Source organism: Syngnathus floridae, chromosome 4, assembly GCF_059516105.1.
Source record: "Syngnathus floridae isolate MCC-2025c chromosome 4, RoL_Sflo_1.0, whole genome shotgun sequence".
In the NCBI taxonomy this organism is placed as follows: Eukaryota; Metazoa; Chordata; class Actinopteri; order Syngnathiformes; family Syngnathidae; genus Syngnathus; species Syngnathus floridae.
In genome coordinates, this window is record NC_142416.1 from 1,924,273 (window position 1) to 1,950,212 (window position 25,940).

At 45.4% G+C, this 25,940-nt stretch overlaps 1 protein-coding gene across 9 annotated transcripts in view; it reads left to right on the top strand.

Moving 5' to 3' along the window:
• LOC148398548 (janus kinase and microtubule-interacting protein 3-like) overlaps nt 1–25,940 on the top strand; it is a 319,781-nt gene that overhangs the window by 144,465 nt on the left and 149,376 nt on the right. The window lies entirely within an intron of this gene.

Consider the following 25,940-nt stretch of genomic DNA (forward strand, 5'->3'; position numbering starts at 1 on the left):
TTGTTCAGTGCAGGATGGTGTTGTTCAGTGCGGCATGGTGTTGTTCAATGCGGCATGGTGTTGTTCAATGCGGCATGGTGTTGTTCAGTGCGGCATGGTGTTGTTCAGTGCGGCATGGTGTTGTTCAGTGCAGCGTAATGTTGTTCAGTGCGGCATGGTGTTGTTCAGTGCGGAATGGTGTTGTTCAGTGCGGCATGGTGTTGTTCATTGCGGGATGGTGTTGTTCAGTGCGGCATGGTGTTGTTCAGTGCGGCATGGTGTTGTTCAGTGCGGGATGGTGTTGTTCAATGCGGCATGGTGTTGTTCAGTGCGGGATGGTGTTGTTCAGTGCGGGATGGTGTTGTTCAGTGCGGCATGGTGTTGTTCAATGCGGCATGGTGTTGTTCAGTGCGGGATGGTGTTGTTCAGTGCGGCATGGTGTTGTTCAGTGCGGCATGGTGTTGTTCAGTGCGGCATGGTGTTGTTCAGTGCGGCATGGTGTTGTTCAGTGCGGCATGGTGTTGTTCAGTGCGGCATGGTGTTGTTCAGTGCGGAATGGTGTTGTTCAGTGCGGCATGGTGTTGTTCAGTGCGGGATGGTGTTGTTCAATGCGGGATCGTGTTGTTCAGTGCGGGGTGGTGTTGTTCAGTGCAGGATGGTGTTGTTCAGTGCAGGATGGTGTTGTTCAGTGCGGCATGGTGTTGTTCAATGCAGGATCGTGTTGTTCAGTGCAGCATAATGTTGTTCAGTGCAGCATGGTGTTGTTCAGTGCGGCATGGTGTTGTTCAATGCGGCATGGTGTTGTTCAGTGCGGGATGGTGTTGTTCAGTGCGGCATGGTGTTTTTCAGTGCGGCATAATGTTGTTCAGTGCAGCATGGTGTTGTTCAGTGCGGCATGGTGTTGTTCAGTGCGACATAATGTTGTTCAGTGCGGCATAATGTTGTTCAGTGCGGCATGGTGTTGTTCAGTGCGGCATGGTGTTGTTCAGTGCGGCATAATGTTGTTCAGTGCGGCATAATGTTGTTCAGTGCGGCATGGTGTTGTTCAGTGCGGGATGGTGTTGTTCAGTGCAGGATGGTGTTGTTCAGAGCGGCATGGTGTTGTTCAATGCGGGATCGTGTTGTTCAGTGCGGCATGGTGTTGTTCAGTGCGGCATGGTGTTGTTCAGTGCGGCATGGTGTTGTTCAGTGCGGCATGGTGTTGTTCAGTGCGTCATAATGTTGTTCAGTGCGGCATAATGTTGTTCAGTGCGGCATAATGTTGTTCAGTGCGGCATAATGTTGTTCAGTGCGGCATAATGTTGTTCAGTGCGGCATAATGTTCAGTGTGGGATGGTGTTGTTCATTGCGGCATGGTGTTGTTCAGTGCGGCATGGTGTTGTTCAGTGCGGCATGGTGTTCAGTGCGGGATGGTGTTGTTCAGTGCAGGATGGTGTTGTTCAGTGCGGCATGGTGTTGTTCAATGCGGCATGGTGTTGTTCAGTTCGGGATGGTGTTGTTCAGTGCGGCATGGTGTTGTTCAGTGCGGCATAATGTTTTTTAGTGCGGCATGGTGTTGTTCAGTGCGGCATGGTGTTGTTCAGTGCGGCATAATGTTGTTCAGTGCGGCATGGTGTTGTTCAGTGCGGAATGGTGTTGTTCAGTGCGGCATGGTGTTGTTCAGTGCGGCATGGTGTTGTTCAGTGCGGCATGGTGTTGTTCAGTGCGGCATGGTGTTGTTCAGTGCGGGATGGTGTTCAATGCGGGATCGTGTTGTTCAGTGCGGCATGGTGTTGTTCAGTGCGGCATGGTGTTGTTCAGTGCGGCATGGTGTTGTTCAGTGCGGCATGGTGTTGTTCATTTCGGCATAATGTTGTTCAGTGCGGCATAATGTTGTTTAGTGCGGCATGGTGTTGTTCAGTGCGGGATGGTGTTGTTCAGTGCGTTATAATGTTGTTCAGTGCGGCATGGTGTTGTTCAGTGCGGCATGGTGTTGTTCAGTGCGGCATGGTGTTGTTCAGTGCGGCATAATGTTGTTCAGTGCAGCATAATGTTGTTCAGTGCGGCATGGTGTTGTTCAGTGCGGGATGGTGTTGTTCAGTGCGGCATGGTGTTGTTCAGTGCGGCATGGTGTTCAATGCGGAATGGTGTTGTTCAGTGCAGGATGGTGTTGTTCAGTGCGGCATGGTGTTGTTCAGTGCGGCATAATGTTGTTCAGTGCGGCATGGTGTTGTTCAGTGCGGCATGGTGTTGTTCAGTGCGGCATGGTGTTGTTCAGTGCGGCATGGTGTTGTTCAGTGCGGCATAATGTTGTTCAGTGCGGCATGGTGGTGTTCAGTGCGGCATGGTGTTGTTCAGTGCGGCATAATGTTCAGTGCGGCATAATGTTGTTCAGTGCGGCATGGTGTTGTTCAGTGCGGGATGGTGTTGTTCAGTGCAGGATGGTGTTGTTCAGTGCGGCATGGTGTTGTTCAGTGCGGGATGGTGTTGTTCAGTGCAGGATGGTGTTGTTCAGTGCGGCATGGTGTTCAGTGCGGGATGGTGTCTTTCAGTGCGGCATGGTGTCGTTCAGTGCGGCATGGTGTCTTTCAGTGCGGCATGGTGTCGTTCAGTGAGGCATGGTGTTGTTCAGTGCGGCATGGTGTTATTTAGTGCGGCATGGTGTTGTTCAGTGCGGGATGGTGTTGTTCAGTGTGGCATGGTGTTCAGTGCGGCATGGTGTTGTTCAGTGCGGTATCGTGTTGTTCAGTGCGGTATCGTGTTTCTCAGTGCGGTATCGTGTTGTTCAGTGCAGTATCGTTGTGTTGTTCGTATTGTGTTGTGTTGTTCGTAATGTGTTGTGTTGTTCGTATTGTGTTGTGTTGTTCATATTGTGTTCTTCATATTGTGTTGAGTTGTTCGTATTGTGTTGTGTTGTTCGTATTGTGTTGCCTTTAACACTTAGCCTCTAACACTTAGCCTCTAACACTTAGCCTCTAGCATCTAGAAGGTAAATAAATAGGAAGGAAGGACTCACCGGTGACGTCTTCGCCCACGTCCAAGCGTTGTACTTTGTATTTTCATCCTTCTGACAGTGGCAAACATAGCCAACAAACACCGTGGAACCTAAACGAATGAAAGAAAACTATCATTTGGCCACAACCAACATTCACAGATACAACACAATGTGACGTGCGGGGTTGAGGTTAAAGGTTGAGTGAAGGGCCCTCGTTTTAAACTACTTTTTTGAAAAGGATTGGGAACAAGTAAGACGTATTTAATTTATTTAATGGGAAGTAGTAAGAGCTATTGAATTTAATGTATGTATTATATTCTATTGTATTGTATTCTGTTGTATTCTTTTGGATTGTATTCACACTAACCCCACTAAAACTTCAGCCCACAAAAACTCGCCTCTGGCGCCTAGCCTCTGGCACTTAGCCTCTAACACTTAGCCTTTAACACTTAGCCTTTAACACTTAGCCTTTAACACTTAGCCTTTAACACTTAGCCTAGAAGGTGAATAAATAGGGTTAAAGGTTGAGTGAAGGGACCTCGTTTTAAACTACTTTTTTGAAAAGGAGTGGGAACAAGTAAGACGTATTTAATTTATTTAATGGGAAGTAGTAAGACTTATTAAATTTATTTAATCTACTTTTCTTCCCAGGCAAAATTTGATGTGCTGCAATTCCAAATTTCCAAAGTGAATGAAGGAATGAAGCCCTTTAAATTATGATTTTGTATAAATACTAGGCATTAACACAAAATCGACGGCACAAAATGGGCAGACTTTACTTGTTTGAAAAGGACTGGTTACAAGACAGACTTTTTTAATTTATTTAATGGGAAGAAGACTTATTTAGTTTAATTGATCTATTTTTGTTCCCTGGCAAAATTCGATTTGCTGCAATTCCAAATTTCCAAAGTGAATGAAGGAAAGAAGTCGTTTAAATTATGATTTTGTTTAAATACTAGGCATAGACACAAAATCTACGGCACAAAATGGGCAGACTTTACTTGTTTGAAGAGGACTGGTTACAAGACAGACTTTTCTGATTTATTTAATGGGAAGAAGACTTATTTAGTTTATTTAATCTATTTTTGTTCCCTGGCAAAATTGGATTTGCTGAAATTGTATTTTGCCAAATCTTGCCTTGAGACCTGATAGGAAGTATTAAACGCTTAGTTAAATCAATACAAGTTGGTAATAAGAGCGAGTAATGTTGGTTGAACCGATGAATGAAGGTTGAAAGCAATTTAAATTATGACTTTGTATAAATACTAGATATTAACAGAACATCTACTGCGCGAAATGGGCAGAGTTTACTTGTTTGAGAAGGAGTGGCTTATTCAAAACTAAGATTTATTTAATCTGTTTGTTCCCAGGCAAAATTGGATGTGATGCAATTCCAAATTTCACCACATGATGGTGCCCAATTTTGACTTCATAGGACATATTAAACACTTAGCTTGTTATTATGTTCAAGGTAATCAGATTTGTTTATTATTCTAATGGCCTCTTCAAAACTATTCTGGATTACTACTTTGGATCTATTCTACATTACTTGGCAACAACATACTCTGTAACAGATTAGGCAGTATAATCATATATGTTAACTTGAGAGTGCCCACACTCAATCTACTTATCGTGATGTGTTAAATCAATTACTGTTAGACATTATTTGTCTGATAATCTACCAAATCTTTGAATTGAAGAATTTGTGATTTAATTAATAGCTTGTTCAGGGTAATCAGACTTGTATATAATTCTAATGGCCTTCTTTTGAAAACTATTCTGAATTACAACTTTGGATCTTATATTACTTTGCAACAATCTACTCGGTGACAGATTAGGCAGTATAATCACATATGTTAACTTCAGTGCCCACACTGTATTTATTTATGGTTATTTGTTAAATCAAGTACTGTTAGACATGAAATAGGAAGTGTTTAACATAAATGTTATGGCTACTCACCATTGTAGCTCGCTCCTGGTCAATGATACGAGCCTCTTCTTGCAGTGGAAAACTTGCAGCCAACAAACACCGTGGAACCTAAAGGAATGAAATTAAACATTAACATTTCGCCTCGACCAATTTTCACACGTACAACGCAACGCGGCTACACTTCTGCTATTACAAACGTAAATCTCCTTAAACACAATGAGTGTTACTTACCGTGTACGCTCTAGACGGTCCAGTTGCAAGCAGAAAATAAAGATATTTCCGTTGATAATCGTCGCTGCTCAGTGGATCACGGCCATCGCGCCAACAGATTTGAATTTTGGCGGAGGTTCGGGCAATTACGTCATATCCGCGGCACATGACTGCGACGTAATACCCGCTTATCTGAAACGGCAGTTAAAAGTAGAGTTACATCAAGTTTTCTTGGAACCTAAACGAATGAAAGAAAACTATCATTTGGCCACAACCAACATTCACAGATACAACACAACGTGCGGGGTTGAGGTTAAAGATTGAGTGAAGGGCCCTCGTTTTAAACTACTGTTTTGAAAAGGAGTGGGAACAAGTAAGACGTATTTAATTTATTTAATGGGAAGTAGTAAGACTTATTAAATTTATTTAATCTACTTTTCTTCCCAGGCAAAATTTGATGTGCTGCAATTCCAAATTTCCAAAGTGAATGAAGGAATGAAGTCCTTTAAATTATGATTTTGTATAAATACTAGGCATTAACACAAAACCGACGGCACAAAATGGGCAGACTTTACTTGTTTGAAAAGGACTGGTTACAAGACAGACTTTTTTAATTTATTTAATGGGAAGAAGACTTATTTAGTTTAATTGATCTATTTTTGTTCCCTGGCAAAATTCGATTTGCTGCAATTCCAAATTTCCAAAGTGAATGAAGGAAAGAAGTCGTTTAAATTATGATTTTGTTTAAATACTAGGCATAGACACAAAATCTACGGCACAAAATGGGCAGACTTTACTTGTTTGAAGAGGACTGGTTACAAGACAGACTTTTCTGATTTATTTAATGGGAAGAAGACTTATTTAGTTTATTTAATCTATTTTTGTTCCCTGGCAAAATTGGATTTGCTGAAACTGTATTTTGCCAAATCTTGCCTTGAGACCTGATAGGAAGTATTAAACGCTTAGTTAAATCAATACAAGTTGGTAATAAGAGCGAGTAATGTTGGTTGAACCGATGAATGAAGGTTGAAAGCAATTTAAATTATGACTTTGTATAAATACTAGATATTAACAGAACATCTACTGCGCGAAATGGGCAGAGTTTACTTGTTTGAGAAGGAGTGGCTTATTCAAAACTAAGATTTATTTAATCTGTTTGTTCCCAGGCAAAATTGGATGTGATGCAATTCCAAATTTCACCACATGATGGTGCCCAATTTTGACTTCATAGGACATATTAAACACTTAGCTTGTTATTATGTTCAAGGTAATCAGATTTGTTTATTATTCTAATGGCCTCTTCAAAACTATTCTGGATTACTACTTTGGATCTATTCTACATTACTTGGCAACAACATACTCTGTAACAGATTAGGCAGTATAATCATATATGTTAACTTGAGAGTGCCCACACTCAATCTACTTATCGTGATTTGTTAAATCAATTACTGTTAGACATTATTTGTCTGATAATCTACCAAATCTTTGAATTGAAGAATTTGTGATTTAATTAATAGCTTGTTCAGGGTAATCAGACTTGTATATAATTCTAATGGCCTTCTTTTGAAAACTATTCTGAATTACAACTTTGGATCTTATATTACTTTGCAACAATCTACTCGGTGACAGATTAGGCAGTATAATCACATATGTTAACTTCAGTGCCCACACTGTATTTATTTATGGTTATTTGTTAAATCAAGTACTGTTAGACATGAAATAGGAAGTGTTTAACATAAATGTTATGGCTACTCACCATTGTAGCTCGCTCCTGGTCAATGATACGAGCCTCTTCTTGCAGTGGAAAACTTGCAGCCAACAAACACCGTGGAACCTAAAGGAATGAAATTAAACATTAACATTTCGCCTCGACCAATTTTCACACGTACAACGCAACGCGGCTACACTTCTGCTATTACAAACGTAAATCTCCTTAAACACAATGAGTGTTACTTACCGTGTACGCTCTAGACGGTCCAGTTGCAAGCAGAAAATAAAGATATTTCCGTTGATAATCGTCGCTGCTCAGTGGATCACGGCCATCGCGCCAACAGATTTGAATTTTGGCGGAGGTTCGGGCAATTACGTCATATCCGCGGCACATGACTGCGACGTAATACCCGCTTATCTGAAACGGCAGTTAAAAGTAGAGTTACATCAAGTTTTCTTGGAACCTAAACGAATGAAAGAAAACTATCATTTGGCCACAACCAACATTCACAGATACAACACAACGTGCGGGGTTGAGGTTAAAGATTGAGTGAAGGGCCCTCGTTTTAAACTACTGTTTTGAAAAGGAGTGGGAACAAGTAAGACGTATTTAATTTATTTAATGGGAAGTAGTAAGACTTATTAAATTTATTTAATCTACTTTTCTTCCCAGGCAAAATTTGATGTGCTGCAATTCCAAATTTCCAAAGTGAATGAAGGAATGAAGTCCTTTAAATTATGATTTTGTATAAATACTAGGCATTAACACAAAACCGACGGCACAAAATGGGCAGACTTTACTTGTTTGAAAAGGACTGGTTACAAGACAGACTTTTTTAATTTATTTAATGGGAAGAAGACTTATTTAGTTTAATTGATCTATTTTTGTTCCCTGGCAAAATTCGATTTGCTGCAATTCCAAATTTCCAAAGTGAATGAAGGAAAGAAGTCGTTTAAATTATGATTTTGTTTAAATACTAGGCATAGACACAAAATCTACGGCACAAAATGGGCAGACTTTACTTGTTTGAAGAGGACTGGTTAGAAGACAGACTTTTCTGATTTATTTAATGGGAAGAAGACTTATTTAGTTTATTTAATCTATTTTTGTTCCCTGGCAAAATTGGATTTGCTGAAACTGTATTTTGCCAAATCTTGCCTTGAGACCTGATAGGAAGTATTAAACGCTTAGTTAAATCAATACAAGTTGGTAATAAGAGCGAGTAATGTTGGTTGAACCGATGAATGAAGGTTGAAAGCAATTTAAATTATGACTTTGTATAAATACTAGATATTAACAGAACATCTACTGCGCGAAATGGGCAGAGTTTACTTGTTTGAGAAGGAGTGGCTTATTCAAAACTAAGATTTATTTAATCTGTTTGTTCCCAGGCAAAATTGGATGTGATGCAATTCCAAATTTCACCACATGATGGTGCCCAATTTTGACTTCATAGGACATATTAAACACTTAGCTTGTTATTATGTTCAAGGTAATCAGATTTGTTTATTATTCTAATGGCCTCTTCAAAACTATTCTGGATTACTACTTTGGATCTATTCTACATTACTTGGCAACAACATACTCTGTAACAGATTAGGCAGTATAATCATATATGTTAACTTGAGAGTGCCCACACTCAATCTACTTATCGTGATGTGTTAAATCAATTACTGTTAGACATTATTTGTCTGATAATCTACCAAATCTTTGAATTGAAGAATTTGTGATTTAATTAATAGCTTGTTCAGGGTAATCAGACTTGTATATAATTCTAATGGCCTTCTTTTGAAAACTATTCTGAATTACAACTTTGGATCTTATATTACTTTGCAACAATCTACTCGGTGACAGATTAGGCAGTATAATCACATATGTTAACTTCAGTGCCCACACTGTATTTATTTATGGTTATTTGTTAAATCAAGTACTGTTAGACATGAAATAGGAAGTGTTTAAGACATGAAATAGGAAGTGTTTAACATAAATGTTATGGCTACTCACCATTGTAGCTTGCTCCTGGTCAATGATATGAGCCTCTTCTTGCAGTGGAAAACTTGCAGCCAACAAACACCGTGGAACCTAAAGGAATGAAATTAAACATTAACATTTCGCCTGGACCAACATTCACACGTACAACGCAACGCGGCTACACTTCTGCTATTACAAACGTAAATCTCCTTAAACACAACGAGTGTTACTTACCGTGTACGCTCTAGGCAAAATTGGATGTGATGCAATTCCAAATCTATCTGAAACGGCAGTTAAAAGTAGAGTTACATCAAGTTTTCTTTTTTAATCAACACAATCATTTACAACCGTTGACCAGAAAGAATCGTCGAAATTCGACGTCCCCCACAAACGCCACGCTCACTCGCTTTTCAGGGCAACAAAAGTACTTCTTTTTAAAAACGATGAGTTGTACTTACCGTGTACGCTCTGGACGGTCCAGTTGCAAGCAGAAAATAAAAATATTTCTCTTGTTAGTCGTATGTTACCATCCGCTGTGTCTTTGTCAACATCGCCGCCATTTTCCTACTTCCTGCTGCGAGCCACGCCCACGGATTTAAATTTGGGCGGAAGCTCTTTCCATTGGCGTCGTTTTCGCGTATAGCAAATCCGATTGGTTGGGAAGGGGGCACGGTTATGCAGCCGAGGGGTCCTGTGATCGGTGGGATGTAAAGTAGGCGTCGACGTCACGTCCGCGTCACGTGACCACGACGTGGCAGACGTCATATAGCAACCGCTGTTTTGTTTAGTAGACTTACAGTTGTTATGCATTGACATAATGGCGCACACACCAAATAAATTTAAATAAATTAAATAATTCTTCTGCCCACTCTCTTTTAAACAAGTTAACTCTCCCCGCGGATTTGAATTCCGGCGAAAGTTACGCCCATCGACGTCACGTATGTCACGTGACCACGACGTGGCAGATGTCATATAGCAACCGCTGTTTTGTTTAGTAGATTTACAGTTGTTATGCATTGGCATAATGGTGTGCACTCAAAATAGATTTAAATAAATTAAATATTTCTTCTGCCCACTCCCTTTTAAACAAGTTAACTCTGCCCACGTCCATTGACGTCTTGTCTGCGTCACGTGACCACGACGTAGCGACGTCATATAGTAACCGCTGTTTTGATCAGTAGACTTAGTTATTATGCGTTGACATAATGGCGCACTGGTTAGCATGGCCACCTCTTAAGCATGATGTTGCGGGTTCGACGCCTGATCAATGTTAGCATGGAGTGAGCTGAAGTGCATGGCGCTGAAGATTTGAATCTTTGAAATGCGCTGAGGTCTGACATATCAGGCAGAATGGTTTGCCATCACGTTCAACAAAAAATAGAAACTTTCCCACTCTGATTAAAACGTCCTGCGTTCATCTACGTATTTTCGTTTTGCTGTGTATCTTTTCCCTGCCATTTCGAGAGCCCAATTGACACTCATAGTTTAAAGAAATGTGTTTGCCCATCCTACTTTGTGGAATTTCACCACATGCGCTTTTGACCAAAATACCAAATTGAACTCAAGTGAAGCCAACACGCACAACCCCCCCCCCCCACACACACACACACACAAATGTTGATATGAACATAAAAGAGCCGCATGCGGTTCGGGAGTTGCGGATTGGCCAAACCTGTACTATACAACTTTATTTGTATAAAATTTTCACAACAGCTGTCACACAAACAAAGCGGGAAAAACCGAAGACGTGCGTGTTCCGCCCACGCTGGATTTATTTGCACCTTTGAAAAGACACCGTATTGCCGCAGATGTGGCAAAGAGTACTTTTGGGCATCTGAGACGGAAGGATGTCCAAAGCATCACGTCACCTGCTCTGGTAGGCATGGTGGTGGGACGTTGAGGTCAACCGCTTTGGGGTTGGCTGAATCTTTGATTGCAGGATGCCACACACTTGAAGACAGAAGCAGAAAAGCAGAGCTAAATGCAAAATGTACTCACCGGTGACTCCAATTTTTTTCCCCCCTGAAGAAACAGCTGGACGGGTGGCCCCGGCTGGCCAGTGGGACTCTTGTTATTCTGACCCTTTTTAGTGCGCGTTTGGGGCAACAACCGTTTTTTGTGGCGCTCTTTTCTGGTTCAAAAGTGCCCTGCATGTGAATTTGCTTTTCCTGCCTTCTGATTGGATGAGCGCCGGTGTGACGCGGTGCCTCTGTCACCGTGGCGGGGGGTATACGTTGGCATCGGAGCGTCTGCCAACGTCTGAGACCGGCTGGCAGTGTATCGGAGGTGTCGAGTGCGGTGCCGATGGAGCTCACTCACCAGCTGGTGTTAGGGCCACAGAATGAAGGCCAAGGAGAAGAATAGAAAGAGAAACAGAAACTTCTCCTCCAATTGTTTGATTTGTCTCTTCTGAGCTTCGATGAATTCTTTCAGCTCTTTGTTCCTCTAGGACGGACAAATGGAAAGTGGCATTCAAAAGCCAGTAAGCGTGCAAGTAAGTGCCGGGCTGGCTTTGGGCCCTTACCTGTTGCGCGCTGTGCAGCAGATCCATTCTCTCTTGGAGGATGCAAGCGTCGCGCTCCCTCAACTCGCACATCAGGGCTCGCTTCCATTGGTCCACGGCGCTCCTAAGCTCTTCTCTCTGATCCGCCGTCAGCACGTCATTCACGCCAGCGTGGCTGGCTTTTTCGCCGTCCGTGGCGGGGCAGTCCCGCTGCGGTAGCGCCTCGTACAACATGGCCTCCAGCTCCAGGATCCTCTGGGCCGCAATCCTCGTCCATCAGTGGTCCGGCGGGAGATTTGAGGGCGGCTTACCTTATGAGCCTGGTCCATGGAACACTTCCTGAAGTCCAACTCTTCATCCAGGTAGCCCTTCTGCTTGCAGAACATAGAAGAGCCCAAAGGCACAGCGTCAACAAGCTTCTTTCAGCGCAAAGCCTTCCAAAAGTCACATTTGAGCCGCCGAGTCTCGTGGAGTGCGAACATAAGGAGTTCGACATACACTTACGGCGTTATAGCCCAGGATGTCCAGCTTCTTCATCAGATCACTGATGACGATGTCCGGGGGAAAGGCGCAAGGAGCAATGTAAGGTGTTCTGGGACCTCGGGTTAAGGTTAGGGTTGCGAGGGACGCCTTACGTACGCTCACGCCCTCGGCCTCGCAGTAGATCTGCAAAGGGCTGAGGCCGTCTGGGAAACGGACTTGCAGAAACTTCAAGACGGGGGAGCGCCACTCCCTCTCCTGAAAGGCAGAGGCATGCATCCGTCCGTCCGTCCGTCCGTCCGTCCGTCACATCTCTGGCCTCAACGCGCTTGTGCGAGTCTTCCCACCTCCAGCTCCAGGATGCGGAACTCAAGCAGTTCGTTTTGGTCTCGGATATCCTGGATGTGCTCTTTCAGACGCGCTTCTTCCGCCTCCATCCGCCTGACCTGAAAAGACAGTCAGACCTCATCTGCGGGGCTTCCCGACGGGTGTGACGCCAAGCGACTCCGCCCAGTGCCTTTCTTTCCGTCACCTTTTCGGCCAACTGCTGATTGCTCTGACGCAGCAGCTGCTTCTCCTCCACCCACTTGACATTCTAGAAGAGACAAACGCGTGGACAGCTTTGGAATGTTGTGTCATTTTCATCCACAAATTCTTTGGTTGACTGGAAAATGACATTTGCTTTTCTCCACATTTTCCCAGCCACATTCGGGGGGGGGGTTGGTCCAGTAATGCCAGACGAATGAGTGACTGAAGAATGTAGCTATTTTGTCTGAGAAAAAGGTGTGCTCATTGATGAGCTTACCTGTCCTTGTTGCTTCAGCGCTGACTCCAGATCTGCTACTCTGCTTTGATAGTGACCCATTTCTACCATCAGCTTTTCTCTGGTCTGAAAGGAGGAGGAGGGAGGCTCCTCCTCCTCCTTTCAGACCAGAGAACACCCGAGGCTGGGTGAGAACGGGGAGGCTGCGACCCGGCCGGGGGTTGCGGGAAGGGGCGCCACCTTGATCTCCTTCTCGGCGTCGTAGTCCCCTTCGCTGGTCTGGGCTAGCAGAGCGTAGGCTCGTTGCAGCGCTTGATATTCTTGCGTCAGCTGGCGGTAGCGAAGCTCCGCCTCTTCATGCACACACCAATGCAACACAGCACTAGTACCAGAATCAGTCAGACCGGCGACAAAGCACCCGCGACGCAAAGACGAGTCCGATTCCAGGCTGAAGAGGAATGTTTGGTGCCAATACGCTGGCAGAAATGGCGGGCTACCTCTTCGGGTTCCGTGTCGGGGGTTCTGTCGGTGTGAAAAGACAAGGACGATCCGTCCGAGTCCACCAACACGTCTTCGTCGTAGCCGTAAAATGTTTCGATGACCTGCGGGCGCGGAAGCAAACATCTCTCTGAACAAACTGAAGCGACACCTCACGATGAATCGACGAGAGGAACGATAGCGAGAAAAAGGCCATTTCATCTTGCGCAACACCAAGCAGCCGCAAACAAACAGACTCACCTTGCAGGACCTCACGCTTTGTTCCTCCTCAGAGATTCTCGACGTCGGTATCGTAGCAGCAAATCTCTCTCCTGTCGACACAAATAATCCGCCTTTGAGATTCTTTGGATGCAAAGGGAACGAACGGCTCCGGCGCAGAAACAAACGCGACTCACAATGACATTTCTGACATGAGCTCCTGTCTCCAGAGCCTGAAAAACACGTCACCGGCGATGATTGGAGGGACGCTCGTCTTTTCCAAAAGTGACAACTACAGGGTGTGTCAGGGTTTTCCAGATTATCTTTATCGTATCATTATGTTGCTTTGACTTTGACTGCAACCTGTAATAAATAATATTATTTATCCCTTATTTATCCCTATCGCTTATCCCTTCCTACACAAAGTCGTAAAACACCCCTTGCTATGTTTTGACTAGAGGTCAAGGGCTTCCTCTATTCAATCCACTCTTACACCCACCCTGTTTCTCTTAATTAAAATGCTCGTGCAGGAGCCGAGAGTCAGACTTCATTCGTACAACGGATGGACTCTCCACCTGCAGGTGTCCAAAAGAACTTACTTGTCTCCCGTGTGGTTCTTGCAAAATAAGTTGGAGCGAGCGCAACTCTAACAGGGTGCATTTTGCCACTAGCTGCCTACGGACAATGATGTCGCGCTCGCGGCTCATGGTTGACGGGCTGAGCAGCCGGGCAAGTCCGTCGTTTTCAGCGCACAGCGAGTGGCAAAGGCGCTGACAAAACGGGAGCTTTGAGCTGCTGAAAACGGCAAAACAAGTCTAAAGCGTGTTCAAACGCGTGCGCACAATGCTCCTGCTTGAAAGGTCGGAATTTAAGGGGCCAATTTTTTGGATGGCGGCCGCCGGCCAAGCTTTGGACGGAAAAGGTTTCCTGGCGACAGCGAGCGAGCGTGGCGCTGCCGTACGTGCACCGAGTCGCCTGCCTGAAGACCTTGGACAAGTCGTCGATGATGTGCCGCTGCTCCACAACTTGAAGGAACTCCATTTCACCGTCCTGCTGGCCGCAACCGCGGTCCAGGTCATTGAGCGAACTAGGCCTTCTCTGTGGAACACAAATGCAGTGGACTCTGTTGGCACGCCGCCGTTGTCTGCGTCGACTTACCAAGCTTGCCATCTCCTCGTTCTCCTGGGTGACAAAGCGCACTTTGTTTTCAAGGCGACACAGCACCAGCGAGAGTTCTTCATTCTTCCTGCTCAGGCGTTTGTTTTTGTACAGGAGTGGCAGAAACTGGCTTTCTGTTTCTCTCAGTCGCTTTAGCTGCAAGCATGAAGTGCGGGATGTGAAAGACGCACAACACGCGGGCCAGAACGTATCCATTCCTTTTGCATCGGTTTGAACGGAATCGTGGCTTTGGCTCCCAATAAAAGACATCTACCAGGCAACCGACTCGACGCGCCGCTCAACTAATAAGCAAGCGCAATGGGTGCCTCGCTGGATGGCGCGCATCAAACGTAGCGCAAACCTTCAAGCGTGCCGTCAATAAATTACCAGTTCATTGCGCTCTTCAGAAAGCAGGGCGTTTCGATCCTCCAGGTTCCTGATGACTGCGCTGAGCTCAGCGATTTTCAGATGAAACCGTCGCGTGTCCCGATCCTCCTGAGACTGAAAACGCCCCGCAACACACACACACAAGCACTCGTTCAAAGTTCAAAACTGTTTTTGTGCTACCTTCCTCCAGCAACGAACTAAGTCATGCGTACTGCAAGTGTGTGATGAGGTGGCTTACGCAATGAAGAGGATTGCTAGTAGCGGCGTTGACCCCACTTCCAGGGTAGTTTAGGCCCGCCCTTTGGGAATCCCTCAGGGCAGCGATCTGCTGCTCGGCAGCCTGAGTCTGCAGCTGAAGGCGGTGGACGTGGCCGGCCCCAGGGCTTCATCCAAAACACTAACCGCTCTGTCTTTCAGCTTGATCTCATCCGTCTGGATGTACAAACGGGGAGCGCTCAGGCAGGCGGGCAAACTCATTTGCCAGAATTGTGACAAAAACAAAGAGAGCAACCGGCCAATTTTTTTTCTTGAATCGACTAGAACACCTTTGCTGTGACAAAAGCGAAGCGAGCAACCGGACATTTTCTTCTTGTGAAATAGAATAGAATAGAATGCCTTAGGTGTCATTGCACTGCAGGTATACAACGAAATTGGGAACATAGCCACGCACCGCGCATCTGATCAGTCCTACCAGTCGGCGGATCTCCCTCTCGCAGTCTCTCTTGGTTCGGCTCAGCTCCTCCCGATGCTGGTGATGAGCCGATCGGAGCTCGGCCGCTCGGGACTGCCAGGCCTGCTGGGCCGCTGCCAGGGCTTCTTCCGCGCTCCTGGTGGAGGCGACACCGCTCGGTCTCCCGACACCGCCGCGTCTCCTCCACCTCCGCCAGCAAAGCGCCCCCCCTCCTCACCTGAGCAGACATTGCGCCACACCGGGCCGTTGAGACCGCAACGGAGCGCCGCGACGCTTACTGGGGACAAGCTACACAATACGGTAGCGGCCGCATCGAAGCCCGACGTGGCGTGCGGATAGTCAGACACGGATAGAGCGGATCACCTTGTCCATGGAGCCGTCCCTCAGGCTGAGGACCAAGGCATTCAGTCGCTGGATCTCTCCATCTTTGATTTTGATCACTCTCATCAGCTCCATTTCATGCTGCCGCAGTAATGTCTCCCTGGTAATGGCTAACTCTTTCTGCTTCTCCTCATGGAGTTTGCTTTTGAGTTCCGTCATGGCGGCGGTGGCACGGTGGTGCTCCGCCCGCAGGTCCTGACTTCTCTCTCTCTCCAGACAGCTGACCTGACATGACTTAGACAAACTTTATTGTCATCTTGTCTGCACATGGTGCATACAAAACGAAATTCCGTTGCATACGTCTTACAACAAAGTAGTGATATTGCAGTTGAATAGAAGTAACATATCCTATGAAAATATATATATATACATATACTATATATATATATATATATATATATTAAAAATAAGTATAAAGTGCAGCAGTGATAATTATGCAATAGTGCAAGTAGGCAAAACAGTATTCAAGAGTGTGCAGAGGAATGCTAAACCATGTATTAAACTTCTATTTAAAGGGTTTATACAAGTTCAGTAAAGTTGGTAGTGCGAGATAGTGCAAGATAGAGGTCCGTAGTGTCATAAAGTACAGTTCTGTGAATGTGTGATGCAGAGTTCAGTTTAGAGCTCAACAGTTCTAGTGTTCAACAGTCTGATGACAGCAGGGAAAAAGCTGTTGCAGAACCTGGTGGACCTGCAGCGGATGCTGCAAACCTCTTCCCAGAGGGCAGCAGGGAGAACAGTCCATGGTGGGGGTGTGATGGGTCATTGATGATGTTACGGGCACGGGACATGCAGCGCTGAGATGAAATGTCCTGAATGGAGGGAAGAGGAGCCCCTATGATCCTCTCTGCTGTCCTCACCACTCTCCTCACGTTCTTCCAATCGGAGGCGGTGCAGCCTCCACACCACACAGAGAGACAGCTTGTCAGAATGCTCTCTATGGTGCTCCTGTAGAACGTCCTCATGATGGGTGGGGGCAGGTGGGCTCTCCTCATCCTCCGCTGTAAGTACAAGCGCTTCTGTGCCCTCTTGACCAGTGCCGTAGTGTTCATAGTCCAGGTGAGGTCTTCTGTGATGTGGACCCCCAGGAATTTGGTGGTGCTGACCACCTCCACAGCTGAGCTGTTGATGATCAGTGGAGCGTGGTGAGGCTGTTTTTTCCTGAAGTCGACGATGATCTCCTTCATCTTCTCCTCATTCAGGATCAGGCTGTTTTCTCTGCACCAGCCCACCAGCTGCTCCACCTCCTCTCTGTAGTCCAGGTCGTTGTTGTCTCTGATGAGCCCCACCACCGTTGTGTCGTCTGCTGACTTCACGATGTGATTGGTGGTGAACCTGAGGACGCAGTCGTGTGTCATCAGGGTGAACAGCAGGGGGCTCAGGACGCAGCCCTGAAGGGAGCCTGTGCTGAGGGTGATGACATCAGAGGTGTTCTGTCCGACCCGGACTGACTGAGGTCTGTTGCTGAGGAAGTCTAGCAGCCAGTTGCGAAGGGGGGTGTTGAAGCCCAGGTGTTCCAATTTTCCTACCAGATGCTGTGGGATGATGGTGTTAAACGCTGAGCTGAAGTCCAGGAACAGCCTCCGCACATGGGTGTTCTTCTCCTCCAGGTGAGCCAGGCTCAGGTGAAGAACGGAGGAGATGGCGTCCTGAGTGGAGCGGTTTTGCCGGTCGGCAAACTGGAACGGGTCAAATAATAGGGGGAGTCTGGAAACGATGTGACCTTTAAGCAGCCTTTCGAAGCACTTCATCATAACCGGAGTCAGTGCAACAGGCCGGTAATCATTAAATGAGGTGATTTGAGGTTTCTTCGGCACCGGAATGATGGAGGCAGTCTTAAAGCACGCCGGCACTGTGGCTTGGCCCAGTGAGGTGTTAAAAATGTCTGTGATGACCCCAGCCAGATGACTTGCACATTCCCTGAACACACGCCCAGGAATGTTGTCGGGGCCAGGGGCCTTACAGGGGTTGACTCTCCTCAGGGTCTTCAACACATCGGCGGAGTCAAGGCAGAGTACCTCCTCTTCCTGATGGGGGACAGTTTTAACTGCTGGAGTGCCGTTTAGTGCCTCGAACCTCCCAAAGAAGTTATTTAGACCATTTAGAAAGTCAGCATCAACTACACCCACCGGGGGGGGGGGAGAGTGAGTTGTAGTCTGTAATCGCCCGTATGCCTTGCCACATACTCCTGATGTTTTTGACGTCGTGGAAACTATCCTGAAATTTTCGACTGCGGTCTCGCTTCGCTATCCTGATGGCACGGTTCAAGTTGGCTCTCGCTGTCCTCAGTGTCTCCTTGTCGCCAGACTTGAAGGCAGAGTTCCGCGCTCGTAGCGTTTGACGTACCTCCTCAGTCATCCAGGGTCGTTGGTTGCCCCGGGTGATGATATTCTTAGTGGTGCTGACGTCCTCGGTGCATTTGTTGATGTAGGCTGACACAGTCATGGCACACGCATGTCTAATCTACATCGGGAAAACTGGGAGGGAGGGAGGGAGGGAGGGAGGCAGGCAGGGAGGCAGGCAGGGAGGCAGGCAGTGTCTGTCTGTTGAGGTTTTCACCTTGTTCTTCTCCTGCTGAAGTTCTAACTGGACGTCCATCAGTTTGGTTCTCAGCTCGTCATTGGCGGCCTGAAGGGCGTCCGTTCGCTCCGCCTTGGCCCGCCCTGCCGGAGCTCGTTTGGACATCTCTTACTCGAGTCTCGCCCGGTCGTCAGTCAGAGATCACAACATTTGTACCTGGAGAGCACAAACGCAGCGCTGTTTTCCACTGGCTTCGAACTCAACTTCAATCGGTACCGTAACTTACAACATCATAAACATAGAACTAGCTTGACTTATTCATTGAATAAATGCATTTGGTTCTTCAAAACTGCATCACGCAACATAGCGTGACCGAGACGGCCGTTATCCACCTGCGTGAAGTTATTTGGTGAAATGAATGAGATGTTTAAGACACCATCGTTCTGTCTCTATGTAGATGAAGGGAAATAATCGATTGCTGAAGGTCCAAAGGTGTTGTGATAAACAAATAAACATATTAGTGATTAGTGACATATTTGTGATAAACATATTAGGCAGGATAATCACATATGTTAACGTGACTGCCCACACTGTATTTATTTATGGTTATTTGTTAAATCGAGTACTGTTAGACATGAAATAGGAAGTGTTTAACATAAATGGAAGACGAAAGGGGTACTCACCATTGTAGCTCCTGCTGGTCAATGATACGAGCCTCTTCTTGCAGTGGAAAACATACAGCCAACAAACACCGTGGAACCTAAAGGAATGAAATTAAACATTAACATTTAGCCTCAACCAACATTCACAGATACAACGCAACGCAAACTACACAAACGTAAATCTTTTTAAACACAATGAGTTGTACTTACCGTGTACGCTCTAGACGGTCCACTTGCAAGCAGAAAATAAAGATATTTCTGTTGATAATCGTCGTGTTTGTATCCGGTGTCTCGCTCAAGGCCATTGCGCCCACAGATTTGAATTTTGGCGAGAGTTCAGCCTATTGACGTCATTTCCGCGGTGTAATACCCGCATATCTGAAACGGCAAAGTTAAGAGTAGAGTTAAATAAAGTTTTTAGTCAACGCAATAATTTACAACCGTTGACCAGTCGAAATAATCGTCGAAATTTGGCGTCTGTGGCTGGAAGCAGACGCCGAGTTCGACATTCCTCCCAAACGCCAAACTCCCTCGCTTTTCAGGGCTAAAAAAAAAACAGTTGTAATTACCTTGTACGCTCTAGACGGTCAAGTTGCAAGCTGAAAACAAAAATATTTGCCTTGTTAGTCATCGTGTTACTAACCGCTGTGTCTTGTTTGCCAGAATTGCCGCTTTCCTACTTCCTGTTGCAAGCCACGCCCACGGATTATAATTTTGCCGTGAGTTCCGCCTATTGACGTCAAGTCCGCGTCACATGACTGCGAAATAATATTATCTAAAACTGTTTGTGCGGTATTGTGTTGTTCTGTGCGGTATTGTGTTATTCTGTGCGGCGTCGTGTTGTTCTGTGCGGCGTCGTGTTGTTCAGTGCGACGTCGTGTTGTTCAGTGCGGCATGGTGTTGTTCAGTAAGGCATGGTGTTGTTCAGTGCGGCATGGTGTTGTTCAGTGCGGCATAATGTTGTTCAGTGCGGCATAATGTTGTTCAGTGCGGCATGGTGTTGTTCAGTGCGGCATGGTGTTGTTCAGTGCGGCATGGTGTTGTTCAGTGCGGCATAATGTTGTTCAGTGCGCCATAATGTCGTTCAGTGCGGCATGGTGTTGTTCAGTGCGGGATGGTGTTGTTCAGTGCAGGATGGTGTTGTTCAGTGCGGCATGGTGTTCAATGCGGCATGGTGTTGTTCAGTGCGGGATGGTGTTGTTCAGTGCGGCATGGTGTTGTTCAGTGCGGCATAATGTTGTTCAGTGCGGCATGGTGTTGTTCAGTGCGGCATGGTGTTGTTCAGTGCGGCATGGTGTTGTTCAGTGCGGCATGGTGTTGTTCAGTGCGGAATGGTGTTGTTCAGTGCAGCATGGTGTTGTTCAGTCCGGGATGGTGTTGTTCAATGCGGGATCGTGTTGTTCTGTGCGGGGTGGTGTTGTTCAGTGCGGGATGGTGTTGTTCAGTGCGGCATGGTGTTGTTCAATGCGGCATGGTGTTGTTCAGTGCGGGATGGTGTTGTTCATTGCGGCATGGTGTTGTTCAGTGCGGCATGGTGTTGTTCAGTGCGGCATGGTGTTGTTCAGTGCGGCATGGTGTTGTTCAGTGCGGCATAATGTTGTTCAGTGCGGCATGGTGTTGTTCAGTGCGGCATGGTGTTGTTCAGTGCGGCATGGTGTTGTTCAATGCAGGATCGTGTTGTTCAGTGCAGCATAATGTTGTTCAGTGCAGCATGGTGTTGTTCAGTGCGGCATGGTGTTGTTCAATGCGGCATGGTGTTGTTCACTGCGGGATGGTGTTGTTCAGTGCGGCATAATGTTGTTCAGTGCGGCATGGTGTTGTTCAGTGCGGCATGGTGTTGTTCAGTGCGACATAATGTTGTTTAGTGCGGCATAATGTTCAGTGCGGCATAATGTTGTTCAGTGCGGCATGGTGTTGTTCAGTGCGGCATGGTGTTGTTCAGTGCGGCATGGTGTTGTTCAGTGCAGGATGGTGTTGTTCAGTGCGGCATGGTGTTGTTCAATGCGGCATGGTGTTGTTCAGTGCGGGATGGTGTTGTTCAGTGCGGGATGGTGTTGTTCAGTGCGGCATGGTGTTGTTCAGTGCGGAATGGTGTTGTTCAGTGCGGCATGGTGTTGTTCAGTGCGGCATGGTGTTGTTCAGTGCAGGATGGTGTTGTTCAATGCGGGATCGTGTTGTTCAGTGCGGCATGGTGTTGTTCAGTGCGGCATGGTGTTGTTCAGTGCGGCATAATGTTGTTCAGTGCGGCATGGTGTTGTTCAGTGCGGCATGGTGTTGTTCAGTGCGGCATGGTGTTGTTCAGTGCGGCATGGTGTTGTTCAGTGCGGCATAATGTTGTCCAGTGCGCCATAATGTTGTTCAGTGCGGCATGGTGTTGTTCAGTGCGGGATGGTGTTGTTCAGTGCGGCATGGTGTTGTTCAGTGCGGCATGGTGTTGTTCAGTGCGGAATGGTGTTGTTCAGTGCAGCATGGTGTTGTTCAGTCCGGGATGGTGTTGTTCAGTGCGGCATGGTGTTGTTCAGTGCGGCATGGTGTTGTTCAGTGCAGGATGGTGTTGTTCAGTGCGGCATGGTGTTGTTCAATGCGGCATGGTGTTGTTCAGTGCGGGATGGTGTTGTTCAGTGCAGGATGGTGTTGTTCAGTGCGGCATGGTGTTGTTCAGTGCGGAATGGTGCTGTTCAGTGCGGCATGGTGTTGTTCAGTGCGGCATGGTGTTGTTCAGTGCAGGATGGTGTTGTTCAATGCGGGATCGTGTTGTTCAGTGCGGCATGGTGTTGTTCAGTGCAGCATGGTGTTGTTCAGTGCGGCATGGTGTTGTTCAGTGCGACATAATGTTGTTCAGTGCGGCATAATGTTGTTCAGTGCGGCATGGTGTTGTTCTGTGCGGCATGGTGTTGTTCAGTGCGGCATGGTGTTGTTCAGTGCGGCATGGTGTTGTTCAGTGCAGGATGGTGTTGTTCAGTGCAGGATGGTGTTGTTCAATGCGGCATGGTGTTGTTCAGTGCGGGATGGTGTTGTTCAGTGCAGGATGGTGTTGTTCAGTGGGCATGGTGTTGTTCAGTGCGGAATGGTGTTGTTCAGTGCAGGATGGTGTTGTTCAGTGCGGCATGGTGTTGTTCAATGCAGGATCGTGTTGTTCAGTGCGGCATAATGTTCAGTGCGGCATAATGTTGTTCAGTGCGGCATGGTGTTGTTCAGTGCGGGATGGTGTTGTTCAGTGCAGGATGGTGTTGTTCAGTGCGGCATGGTGTTCAGTGCGGGATGGTGTCTTTCAGTGCGGCATGGTGTCGTTCAGTGCGGCATGGTGTCTTTCAGTGCGGCATGGTGTCGTTCAGTGAGGCATGGTGTTGTTCAGTGCGGCATGGTGTTATTTAGTGCGGCATGGTGTTGTTCAGTGCGGGATGGTGTTGTTCAGTGTGGCATGGTGTTCAGTGCGGCATGGTGTTGTTCAGTGCGGTATCGTGTTGTTCAGTGCGGTATCGTGTTTCTCAGTGCGGCATCGTGTTGTTCAGTGCAGTATCGTTGTGTTGTTCGTATTGTGTTGTGTTGTTCGTAATGTGTTGTGTTGTTCGTATTTTGTTGTGTTGTTCATATTGTGTTGTTCATATTGTGTTGAGTTGTTCGTATTGTGTTGTGTTGTTCGTATTGTGTTGCCTTTAACACTTAGCCTCTAACACTTAGCCTCTAACACTTAGCCTCTAGCATCTAGAAGGTAAATAAATAGGAAGGAAGGACTCACCGGTGACGTCTTCGCCCACGTCCAAGCGTTGTACTTTGTATTTTCATCCTTCTGACAGTGGAAAACATAGCCAACAAACACCGTGGAACCTAAACGAATGAAAGAAAACTATCATTTGGCCACAACCAACATTCACAGATACAACACAATGTGACGCGCGGGGTTGAGGTTAAAGGTTGAGTGAAGGGCCCTCGTTTTAAACTACTTTTTTGAAAAGGATTGGGAACAAGTAAGACGTATTTAATTTATTTAATGGGAAGTAGTAAGAGCTATTGAATTTAATCTATGTATTCTATTCTATTGTATTGTATTCTGTTGTATTCTTTTGGATTGTATTCACACTAACCCCACTAAAACTTCAGCCCACAAAAACTCGCCTCTGGCGCCTAGCCTCTGGCACTTAGCCTCTAACACTTAGCCTTTAACACTTAGCCTTTAACACTTAGCCTTTAACACTTAGCCTTTAACACTTAGCCTAGAAGGTGAATAAATAGGGTTAAAGGTTGAGTGAAGGGACCTCGTTTTAAACTACTTTTTTGAAAAGGAGTGGGAACAAGTAAGACGTATTTAATTTATTTAATGGGAAGTAGTAAGACTTATTAAATTTATTTAATCTACTTTTCTTCCCAGGCAAAATTTGATGTGCTGCAATTCCAAATTTCCAAAGTGAATGAAGGAATGAAGTCCTTTAAATTATGATTTTGTATAAATACTAGGCATTAACACAAAATCGACGGCACAAAATGGGCAGACTTTACTTGTTTGAAAAGGACTGGTTACAAGACAGACTTTTTTCATTTATTTAATGGGAAGAAGACTTATTTAGTTTAATTGATCTATTTTTGTTCCCTGGCAAAATTCGATTTGCTGCAATTCCAAATTTCCAAAGTGAATGAAGGAAAGAAGTCGTTTAAATTATGATTTTGTTTAAATACTAGGCATAGACACAAAATCTACGGCACAAAATGGGCAGACTTTACTTGTTTGAAGAGGACTGATTACAAGACAGACTTTTCTGATTTATTTAATGGGAAGAAGACTTATTTAGTTTATTTAATCTATTTTTGTTCCCTGGCAAAATTGGATTTGCTGAAATTGTATTTTGCCAAATCTTGCCTTGAGACCTGATAGGAAGTATTAAACGCTTAGTTAAATCAATACAAGTTGGTAATAAGAGCGAGTAATGTTGGTTGAACCGATGAATGAAGGTTGAAAGCAATTTAAATTATGACTTTGTATAAATACTAGATATTAACAGAACATCTACTGCGCGAAATGGGCAGAGTTTACTTGTTTGAGAAGGAGTGGCTTATTCAAAACTAAGATTTATTTAATCTGTTTGTTCCCAGGCAAAATTGGATGTGATGCAATTCCAAATTTCACCACATGATGGTGCCCAATTTTGACTTCATAGGACATATTAAACACTTAGCTTGTTATTATGTTCAAGGTAATCAGATTTGTTTATTATTCTAATGGCCTCTTCAAAACTATTCTGGATTACTACTTTGGATCTATTCTACATTACTTGGCAACAACATACTCTGTAACAGATTAGGCAGTATAATCATATATGTTAACTTGAGAGTGCCCACACTCAATCTACTTATCGTGATGTGTTAAATCAATTACTGTTAGACATTATTTGTCTGATAATCTACCAAATCTTTGAATTGAAGAATTTGTGATTTAATTAATAGCTTGTTCAGGGTAATCAGACTTGTATATAATTCTAATGGCCTTCTTTTGAAAACTATTCTGAATTACAACTTTGGATCTTATATTACTTTGCAACAATCTACTCGGTGACAGATTAGGCAGTATAATCACATATGTTAACTTCAGTGCCCACACTGTATTTATTTATGGTTATTTGTTAAATCAAGTACTGTTAGACATGAAATAGGAAGTGTTTAACATAAATGTTATGGCTACTCACCATTGTAGCTCGCTCCTGGTCAATGATACGAGCCTCTTCTTGCAGTGGAAAACTTGCAGCCAACAAACACCGTGGAACCTAAAGGAATGAAATTAAACATTAACATTTCGCCTCGACCAATTTTCACACGTACAACGCAACGCGGCTACACTTCTGCTATTACAAACGTAAATCTCCTTAAACACAATGAGTGTTACTTACCGTGTACGCTCTAGGCAAAATTGGATGTGATGCAATTCCAAATCTATCTGAAACGGCAGTTAAAAGTAGAGTTACATCAAGTTTTCTTTTTTAATCAACACAATCATTTACAACCGTTGACCAGAAAGAATCGTCGAAATTCGACGTCCCCCACAAACGCCACGCTCACTCGCTTTTCAGGGCAACAAAAGTACTTCTTTTTAAAAACGATGAGTTGTACTTACCGTGTACGCTCTGGACGGTCCAGTTGCAAGCAGAAAATAAAAATATTTCTCTTGTTAGTCGTATGTTACCATCCGCTGTGTCTTTGTCAACATCGCCGCCATTTTCCTACTTCCTGCTGCGAGCCACGCCCACGGATTTAAATTTGGGCGGAAGCTCTTTCCATTGGCGTCGTTTTCGCGTATAGCAAATCCGATTGGTTGGGAAGGGGGCACGGTTATGCAGCCGAGGGGTCCTGTGATCGGTGGGATGTAAAGTAGGCGTCGACGTCACGTCCGCGTCACGTGACCACGACGTGGCAGACGTCATATAGCAACCGCTGTTTTGTTTAGTAGACTTACAGTTGTTATGCATTGACATAATGGCGCACACACCAAATAGATTTAAATAAATTAAATAATTCTTCTGCCCACTCTCTTTTAAACAAGTTAACTCTCCCCGCGGATTTGAATTCCGGCGAAAGTTACGCCCATCGACGTCACGTATGTCACGTGACCACGACGTGGCAGATGTCATATAGCAACCGCTGTTTTGTTTAGTAGATTTACAGTTGTTATGCATTGGCATAATGGTGTGCACTCAAAATAGATTTAAATAAATTAAATATTTCTTCTGCCCACTCCCTTTTAAACAAGTTAACTCTGCCCACGTCCATTGACGTCTTGTCTGCGTCACGTGACCACGACGTAGCGACGTCATATAGTAACCGCTGTTTTGATCAGTAGACTTAGTTATTATGCGTTGACATAATGGCGCACTGGTTAGCATGGCCACCTCTTAAGCATGATGTTGCGGGTTCGACGCCTGATCAATGTTAGCATGG